Here is a 10,524-nt window from a genome sequence, read left to right as displayed (position 1 = left end):
CCTTTGAATAGATTCAATGGACTTGTTCAAAATCATGAATGGTTTTGATAGAAGAAGCTGTTTACACCAGTAGAAAAAACGGTAATCAGCAGACATAAATTAAAAGTGATTGGCAAATGAACCAGAGGTGATATGAGAAAACATTTTTTTACACTGCGAGTTATGTGTGATGTGGAATGCATTACCTTGATTTGATGGTGGATGCAGAGGCAATAGTAACATTTTTTTTTAAATGGGTATATAGTTGAAGGGAAAAGCATTAACAGGGCTACAGACAGGGAGTGGGATTAATTAGATGGTTCTCTCAAAGACCAGGCACATGCAGAATGGGCCAGACAAACCTTTTATGCGTTTTTTTTCAGAAAACCATAATCTAAGGCATGACCAAGTGTGATTTGAGCCATGCAAACCAAATCTCGGCCAATTAAGCTGCTACAATTAACCTCAAGTTCGGGACAGGCAAAATCTAGGAATATATTTTTAAAAATTAGATGACATTTGTGCTCACAAATATCATCCAGCCACACTTGCTGAAAAATGAACTGTGCAGATGTCAGCCAGAACAGAATTAGGGCTTGTTATGATCTTTGCTGCTATCAATTAGCCAAATGACATAATTGACACAGACTTGCACATGAGCATCAGACTGCTGCCAAGAAATATGGAAGTGGCACCCTGGGGAAGGAATTCTGGAATGTGTGTTGCTGTGGTAAGATATCACACCCAATACGCTAGGATTGAAAGTTCTTGAACTAATTACTGAGCGATTTCATTTGTTGTGCAGTCAAAAGGCTAAAGGGCTAGGCCTGTGCACTTATCAAACCCATTGCATTAAAGTTTGGTTAAATTTCATTTGTAATAAAGATGCAAATTAAATACTGAGAAAGAGTAAGTTATGATCAACACAAAATTTTATTTAAAATTATACACATTCAGATGCATCAGGCTTGCCTTGTTATTCGGATTCACTGGTATTTTGCTCACTTCTATTAAGTAAATGGATTAATCTGCACTGCACATAGAACATTCAAATTAGCTGAGTCATTGGACTGGGGCTCCATCTGTTACTACTGCTTCATTGCCCAAAATGAATAAAATTCAGCAAGGCACCCAATATAATAAAAATCATCAAATACTTTGCATTGTACAGAGAAATATGTTTTTGAATTATCAAGTGTAACAATATTTTTAAAAAGATTCAGATTGGATTGGTTTTCCAAAGTATGACAGTTAAAGGCAAAATATTTTTTCTCTTGAACTTTAACTGCTACTTCCATCATCATCTCAGGATATTATCCAAAATAGATTTTTTAAAAAAATGTCAGTTACTACAATTGATATTATGCAGTTTTAAAAGCTATATTGGACACAGTTGGTTTACTCATCATTGGGAATTGATATATTGCCAGAATTTTAAAACACTGGGAGGAAATGTTTTTTTACATCTTGCCTTATCTACACACTGCAGAAGCAAATATTTAATGAGTGCAAGGGGCTTTCTGACTCCTTCTTTCAAGGAAATGCTTGCAATATTTAAATAAAACATATGAAACAGCTTAAAGAGGAACCATCTGTTACTGTTTTAAATAGGGACAAAAACAAGAAATAGCTTCTCATCTTTTTTCTAATTTATTTATTCGGCAAAGTCTAAGTTTAAATCAAAGTACAAATAAAAACATCCATTCAGCCCATCTTATTCTTTCCAACATATAAGTAACACCAATGCAGCACCAAATTATTTCAAATTATTCCTGTTATTGCCTGCATCATTCTGTCTAGCAGTCCATTCCAAAGTAATGTTCACTTATTATATGAATACTAATGTCCTGAATCAGTCCTAAGTATGCCTGTTGTCACTTTGAAGCTTGCTATCTTTGCGAATTAGCTTAAAGCCAATTTCTGAATTTACCTTCTCCCATGATTTAATTGTCTGTCCCTCTACAAGCTCACTTCAGAGATGCATTCTTTCAAAGCTGAAAATGTTAATTTCGCCAACCTTAGTCCTCCGAAAATCAGAATTTTTTCCACTTTGATATAATTCCTCTAACAACCATCCATTGTTTTAAACCTTCAAGCAATTTTGATTTGATTTGATTTATTTATTGTCACATGTGCATAAGTACAGTGAAAAGCTTTGTTTACGAGCGGTACAGACAGATCATGGTAAGCAAGGACATATAGATCATAGAGAGAAAAAAAAAACTTAGATAGAGGCATAGAGTTTACATCGCACAGAGCGTGCGCTAGGCAAGATCAACATTAACAAGTTCAGCATTATTTGAAGTTAAAGAGCCCATTCATCAGTCTAAAAGTGGCTGGGAAGAAGCTGTTCCTCAACCTTCTGGCACGTGTGTTCAAGCTTCTCTATCTTCTGCCTGACGGCAGAGGTTGTAGGAGAGTATTACGGAGGTTCAATGGATCTTTGATGATTGTGGCAGCCTTTCCGCAGCAGCGAGCCATGTAAATGGAGTCCATGGATGGGAGGTTGGCTTCCATGATAGTCTGTGCTGTGCACACCACCTCCTGTAGTTTCTTATGGTCCTGGGCAGGGCAATTACCATACCAGGCCATTATGCACCCAGACAGTATGCTTTCAATGGTGCATCTGTAAAAATTGATGAGGGGCCTTTTGGACATGCCAAATTTCCTGAGCTGCCTGAGGAAGAAGAGGTGTCGTTGTGCCTTCTTGACCGTCACGTCTACGTGGAAAGTCCAGGACAGGTTGTCGGTTATCATCACTCCGAGGAACTTGATGCTCTTCACCCTCACAACCTCAGTTCCTTTGATGTAGATGGGGACATGTTCTCCTCCTTTCTTCCTGAAGTCAATGATCAGTTCTTTAGTTTTGCTGACTTTGAGAGACAGGTTGTTCTTATTGCACCACATCACCAAACCCGCTGTCTCCTTCCTGTATTCTGACTCATCATTGTTAGATATCTGTCCTACCACCAAGGGGAGGCAGTGGCCTAGTGGTATTATCACTGGCCTGTTAATCCAGAGACTTGGATAACATTCTGGGGACCTGGGTTTGAATCCCACCACGGCAGATGGTGGAATTTGAATTCAATAAAAGAAAAATCTGGAATTAAGAATCCAATGATGACCAGGAATCCATTGCTGATTGTTGAGTGTTATTGTGGAGGAGGTGCAGTTATTTGTCTTCGCTGAATGCGGTCTGTGGGTGAGAAAGCTGAAGATCCGGTTGCAGAGGGTGAACCCAAGACCAAGGTCTCAGAGTTTTGATATCATTCTGGAGGGGATAATGGTATTAAAGACGGAGCTATAGTCAATGAGCAGGAGTCTGATGTAGGCATCCTTGGTTGTTCAGATATCCCAGGGATGAGTGCATTCCACACCTAAGGTTCAGCCTAAAGCTTTCAGTTTAAGTTATTGCCTTTCATGTGATACTTTCACTGAAAATGTCTTTTGGAAATCTTGACATAATACGCTGCAGGGCTTTCCACAATTCTCTTAATTTTTTCACTCAAAGAATTCATGGATATTGATAAGGCAAGGTCTTTTCCCCCTGAATCTATGTTAATTGCTGTTTACTAGAGTATTATGGAGTGAGCAAACGCATGTCAGATGAAACATAATGTGGACAAATATGTGATTATCTGCTTTGGGAGCAAAAACAGGAAGGCAAATCATTACCAGAATGGCAATGGATTGGGAAAGGAGAATGTGTAACAAGACTTGTTTGTCCTTGTATACCAGTCGTCGAAAGTAAGCATGCAGGTGCAGCAGGTGATAGAGAAGGCAAATACTGCCCCCACACCTCCTCCATCACCCCCATCCCAGGCCCCAAGAAGACTTTCCACATCAAGCAGATGTTCACCTGCACATCTGCCAATGTGGTATACTGCATCCGCTGTACCCGTTGTGGCCTCCTGTACATCGGGGAAACCAAGCGGAGGCTCGGGGACCGCTTTGCAGAACAACTGCACCTCCCAGTCACGAACCGTTTCAACTCCCCCTCCCAGTCCTCAGACGACATGTCCATCCTGGGCCTCCTGCAGTGCCACAACGATGCCACCCGAAGGTTGCAGGAACAGCAACTCATATTCCACTTGGGAACCCTGCAGCCCAATGGTATCAATGTGGATTTCACAAGCTTCAAAATCTCCCCTCCCCCTACCGCATCCCAAAACCAGCCCAGCTCGTCCCCACCTCCCTAACCTGTTCTTCCTCCCACCTATCCCCTCCTCCCACCTCAAGCCGCAGCACCATCTCCTACCTACTAACCTCATCCCGCCCCCTTGACCTGTCCGTCCTCCCTGGACTGACCTACCCCCTCCCTAACTCCCCACCTACACTCACCTTTACTGGCTCCATCCCCGCCTCTTCAACCTGTCTGTTTCCTCTCCACCTATCCTCTCCTCTATCCATCTTCTATCCGCCTCCCCCTCTCTCCCTATTTATTTCAGAACCCCCTTCCCCTCCCCCATTTCTGATGAAGGGTCTAGGCCCGAAATGTCAGCCTTTCTGCTCCTATGATGCTGCTTGGCCTGCTGTGTTCATCCAGCTCTGCACCTTGTTGTCTCGGATTCTCCAGCATCTGCAGTCCCTACTATCTCCAAGGCAAATAGTATGTTGGCTTTCATAGCAAGAGGATTTGAATACAGGAGCAGTGATGTCTTGCTGCAGTTCTACAGGGTGTCGATGAGACCACATCTGAAGCACTGTAATAACAAGGTGTGGAGCTGGATGAACACAGCAGGTTAGGCAGCATCTGAGGAGCAGGAAAGCTGACATTTCGGGTCTGGGCCCTTCTTCAGAAATGCCACTGTGCATAGTTTTGCTCTCCTTATCTGAGGAAGGATGTTCTGATTATGGAGAGATGTTTACCAGGTTGATCCTGGGATGAAAATGCTGACATATAAAGAGAGACTGGATCAGTTAGGACTATATTTGCTGGAATTTAGAAGGAAAAGTGGGGGATTCTCATGGAAGCCTATAATAAAATTATGGGGCAGTCCAGAACCAGTGGTCACAGTCAAAGGATATGGGATAGGACTGAGATGAGGAGAAATTTCTTCATCCAGAGAGTGGTAGGCCTGTGGAATTCTCTATCATAGAAAGCAGTTGCAGCCAAAACATTGAGTGTTTTCATGAAGGAGTTGGATGTATTTCTTAGGGCTAAAGGGATCAAAAGGTATGAGGAGAAAATGGGAACAGGGTACTGAGTACGATGATCAGGCATGTTCATACTGAATGGCAGAACAGACTCAATGGTCTGATTGACCTACTCCTATTTTCTATGTTTCTATCATTGCTTAGGTAATCCTCAAGTTTACTCCTAATTATCACTTCCATGATTTTACGTGAGATTGCAGTAAACCAACTCTTCCAATCTTGGTAGGATTTGACATTAAGAGTCTTGACCTATCACACAGGCCAGTTATAAAAGATCAAGTAGAATAGACTGAATTATTGTGCACACCTGATGTTCTACAACTTACAGAAGTGTGGACTTTCAGATGAGATATTAAGCCGAGGTCCTATTTATCCTCTCTGATTCATGAGGTCCCAATATTTGAAGAACAGCCAGAAAGTTCTCTGGCAAATGTAAAACTCTTCATTACTTCGTTACTTTATTTAAGTTTTCATTACTAGAAACAAAAAATATTCTCATTACTTCATTCCCTTTGCAGTGGAGGCAAAGGAGCTAGTGATATTATTGCTGGACTGTTAATTCTGAGACCCAGGTAATGTTATGGGGACCCAGGTTTAAATCCTGCCATGGCAGATGGTGGAAATTGAATTCTGAAATTAAGAGTCCAATGAAGATCGTCAAGGATGACCATGACAGTGTCCACTGTCAGAAAACCCCATCTGGTTCACTAATGTCCTTTAGTGAAGAAAACTGCCATTCTTACCTGGTCTGGCCTACATGTGACTCCTGACCCACAGCAATGTAGTTGACTCTTAACTACCCTCCGTGCAATTAGGGATTGGGCAGTAAATGCTGGCCTAGTCAGCGACACCCTCATCCCATGAATGAATAGAAAAAAATATCTTTCTGTGAGCAAATTGGCAACAATGTTTCCCTGATTACATTTCAGGCTTATTTCAAAAGTACCTAATTGTTGTAAGGTGCTTTGATACATCCTGAGGTTGTGAACGGCATTATGTAAATGCAGGTTTATCTTAAATCAGGTACTCAGTGCAATCTGTCGCACTTGAAATATTTACCGTAGGAACTGATTTTATAGCACCCATAACAAAATTCCACTCCAGATATTTGTGAAATTAATCCAACTTTTTCTGTCCCTGTTGGATGAGTTTCTTGCATGTTCCACTGAGTAAATAGCTGTCATATTAGAGGCACGAAAATGAAAACACTATTACAATATTGTCCTTTTCAACTCACTAGCCAGGTATTGTGGACAGTTTAGATAGCAGTAGCAAAAGATGTTGTTTTTCTTGTCAGTGGAGACGGGAAATTTATTTCACTAGACTCAATACAGTCAGTTAAAATTGCATAAAATAACTAATTTAGACATGCATCAAAAGGATAAAAAGTTTGTATTTAGGGATAGTGGGAGGAAGGATTAAAATACAGAACAGGGAGTCAATTTGTGGTTTTCAGCTCTGGGAAGATAAAAGTTGCAGTGGGAGTGACAGGTCTTTGAATCATGCAGATATATTTACTCTAATAGGATTTTGAAGTAAATCCTGAGTTTTATGCAGATCTGGGCTGAAATATTGTATTGTGACACAATTCCAGTCATCACTGACATCCTCAAGCACTTAAATGGTAAGTTTAATGTCATGATTTTTCAAAACAAATTTCTTTATTTCAACTGATTGCAAAAATCATTATCTGAATTCTATTTATATTATGATCAATTTAAAATGCCTATTTTTCATCTGAGCAACATTTACAGCAGCTACTGACCACTAGAACAGTGGCAGTAATGCTTAAGTGCATGGGCAATAAAGCCTAGAGGTGAATCTTTTCAGGCCACCATTAACAGTGCATGCTAAGTGCAGGGCTGGATATTAAGGCTGATATCTGATTGAATTAAAGGGCGATAGTCTTCATGGAAAAATGTCAGTTATTTTCTTCTCTGGATAGTGAAATAGAGTGTTACTTTTGTGGTGGTGATATCACACTTGGAGTTATATATTTCCATATAGAATTATAACATAACATTACTGCCTGTTGGAGGGTGAGCGGAATTTTAAAGGACAGGTCAGAAACTCTTAGAGGCTAGCCTTGGGGCTCATTTGTGCTTTATGCACAGGAGTTTTCCATTCTGAGCAGGCAGAAACATGTAAATACTATGGAAACAAATCTCAAATTTGGTAAAAACATATCTCACTTCATTTTCTTTGCACCGTAGAGGTCCAAGTAGCAGAAGGATTATTATGGGACTTTGTGGCTCATGAACAACTTCCAGATCAGATGGTCTTTGGAGGATTTGATATGCCACTCCCTGAATCACCTGGGTAAGTTCTTTTTACAAGAGCAGCAGGAGTAGTCAGTATGGCACTGCCACTGATGGCCAATGGACCTGCAACTTCCGCATTTGTTCACAAGCCTCTTCCAAAGGATGTTCTTGCACTGGGGGGAATGCTGAGACTAAGATAATGTTCTGAAGTCACAAATATGAGTGCATTAAGCAGTAGGAATTTTGTGTGTGAATTTTGTCTGGGCCCCTGAAACAGATGGGCAGACAATGGGGAAATCGACCCCTCTTTGTTTGTGAGTAAATCAATTAAAAACTTTGCCAATTAAATTTTCAAGAGTTCAATGTCAGTTTTAAAACAATATGGATGGCTTGGTGGAGAGTTAGACTAGATTATTCTTGTGTTCATGCAAGTAAGTAATTGGTCACAGCCCACAAAGGATGATAAGAATTTCACTTCATTAGGAGATAAAACTGGTTCCACACTACTTGACGGGCACCATTTTGCAAGTGCATGGCAAGGTGGGGAAGTAGACCTCCAGGAGATACCACAGCCAATATTGGGATTGAACCCTCACTGTCGGTATCAGTCTGCATGGTGCACTAGTCACCTGAGTTAACCAACCCCTATATGCCATTGTTACCTAGCCATTTCCTTAGCCATGCAATTGTACATAGTACCAGAGAACCTTAAAAGCATGGCAGCAGTAAATAAAAGGATAATGGTAAATAACATGGCTGAATAAGACCATTTTGAGGTTGTCAGCATGTGAGTTTTGCTAGATAACTTGAAAAATAAGCACCTTTTAAAAAACGATAATCTAGTACCTGGGAGTTTAGAGGTACGTGGAGTAGTGAATCTGTTGAAGACCAGAAATGTTCTCCCAGAGAGATTTTTATAGTTTACAACCAACTAAGTGTAGACCCTGAGAGATGTAGGAAACACAGCAGCCAGGTGCACACAGCAAAGACCCACAAGCAGCAATGAGATCATCACATACTCTGTTTCAGATTTTGATTCCGGGACAAATGTTGGAGATTGGAAGATATCTTTTCCTCTTCTTCAAATAGCACCTTGGAATTTTTCACCTCAGACAGGGATTTAAGTGAAAGAAGTGCTGCACTGGCATGTCAGCCTAGGAAAGTTTGTTTGCTCAAGCCTGTTGTAGTAAGACTTGAGGTCTTAACCTCTTGACACAGGTGCTACCACTGAACCACAGCTGACATAGGAGAACGCCTATTATTTTAATATTTATTGCAACATGTCATGTTTCCGAAAAATAAATACAGATATGCGCAAAAAGAGGATAAATAGAAAATTGCAATTATATCATGCTGACCACCCACATACTGACGTCTGGATAACAATCCAGCAGCCTACTGTAAGGATACAGAATAAGATACTATTGATCTCAGTTAAGTGCTGCAGACTACGAGTCATCTCGTGATAATTATGCATCACTCAACCAGCTCACATGTATAATGAAAATGGCTAAGATTATACACCACACATGGTGTGTGGGCTAGTATATTCATAATATTTTGTCTTATTATTCTTGATTTCTGTTCATAATTATAGCTTTGGATCAGAAGAAAGCAGTGTTACTGTACACAAAAGAAAATTATATATAATTGGTGCTACTCACACAGTCATACCTTTACATTAAATGTTTTTAGTTCCTTCCATTATTTTAATTTCGGTTATGTTCCTCTTTTAACAATTTGGAGACTACAAGAGCATTGCCACATCTCAGACTCTGACAAATACTGCAATAATTTCTGACTTTCCCTCATTCTTCTAATCACTTCAGGTTTAAAATTTAATTTTGGCATCATTATGCATTACTTTCCAATTTACCTGACCTTTCCTTTCACTCTTTTCAAACTTGATGATGATGTGCCCTCAAACTTGCACATTGGCATCTCTATCGAAATAAAAGTAACATTTCATTTTAAAGTAATTTAATTCATTGCTTGCATCTCAACAACAACTTGCACTTATATAGCACCTTTCTTGTAGGAAATGCCCAAAGCACTAGACAGAGAGGTAATTAGGATTTTCCATTTCCTATTGCTGAATATGGAGATATTAAGGCAAATGGCCAAAGGCTGTTTGAAAAGTAGGAGTGTTACCTGCATACATGTGGAAGCTAATCTCATGTCTGCCACTTAGATGTGAATAAGCACCAGGAAAGGACCAAGGATAAACCATCAGAAGACTTCTGAGGTGACAATGCAATTGCCATTCTTCTGTGTGAAAATATAATGATGATTTCAGCACAGGGGGTGGTGAGTTTCCAATTGATACTGTTTATTGCTTGTTAAATGCCTTGTTAACCATTTAACTCACCATGGGTTGTGATTTTATGAAACAAGCCAAACAAACTAGCTGTTGGAAAACTTTGACGTGGAAACCTGAGCAGGTGCCTGGCAGATTCAGCTCATCACTTGTTCCAAATGACCTCTATGTTGCTGTGGCATTGATAGAATGGACACTGAGAAGGGAGAGGGTGATGTTTGGGGTTTAGCAACTCCTCACTGCTGAGGCTAAAAGCTAGTGCCATAGGCTGATCCTACTCCCATAGGCATATTGTATATCCCCACCATAACATATCCTTAGCGACCAGGGAGTGTTGTCACAGGGAGTAATCTAGGTTAGTGGAGCCTCCATTGGTTCATCTTCACTTCACCCTGTTACAAGATGACTTCCCCTGTAATGATAGAAAGAGGGCAAATGGGTTGGACACAAATGGATGGCACAGTTCTTCATTCTGGTGTCGAGGTATTCTGAGGGAGTGAGGAGGCAGTGAGGAAGGGATGCAGGGTTAGGAGAGTGGGAGGAAGGAGGGAGAAGGGGAATGTGAGGGAAGATGTCACATGCAATGGAGGGGGTGTCAGAGCAGACACCTACCTGGGAGGTGAGTGCAGTAGCTGAGATGCAGTGAGTGTGAGGTAGCAGAGAGCAGAAGATGGCACATTTCTTGGTGGCAGGAAGAAGGTCATTGACCTTCTTTTGGCACATATCTTGGTCCTCTGTACCCTAGACAGGGGCACTGACCCCATGGTGATCTCTGACCAGGCAGACATATTATGGTGCAGGGCTGGATGA

The 10,524-nt window shown here is 40.8% G+C and overlaps 1 long non-coding RNA gene across 2 annotated transcripts in view; it reads left to right on the top strand.

Moving 5' to 3' along the window:
• The first annotated feature begins 603 nt into the window (after nucleotides 1-603).
• LOC125486234 overlaps nucleotides 604-10,524 on the top strand; it is a 54,623-nt gene continuing 44,702 nt past the window's right edge. Inside the window, exons 1-3 of one of the 2 annotated variants that reach the window (XR_007264921.1) lie at nucleotides 636-709; nucleotides 7,350-7,455; nucleotides 9,589-9,704. This is a non-coding gene — a long non-coding RNA (uncharacterized LOC125486234). Of the gene's footprint in view, nucleotides 710-7,349; nucleotides 7,456-9,588; nucleotides 9,705-10,524 lie in introns of both variants that reach the window. The other variant, XR_007264922.1, reaches the window with a different exon arrangement.

Source organism: Rhincodon typus, chromosome 27 (genome assembly GCF_021869965.1).
Source record: "Rhincodon typus isolate 14 chromosome 27, sRhiTyp1.1, whole genome shotgun sequence".
NCBI lineage: Eukaryota > Metazoa > Chordata > Chondrichthyes > Orectolobiformes > Rhincodontidae > Rhincodon > Rhincodon typus.
Note: the sequence above shows the minus strand (reverse complement) of the source record. Positions and strands in the feature narration are given on the sequence as shown.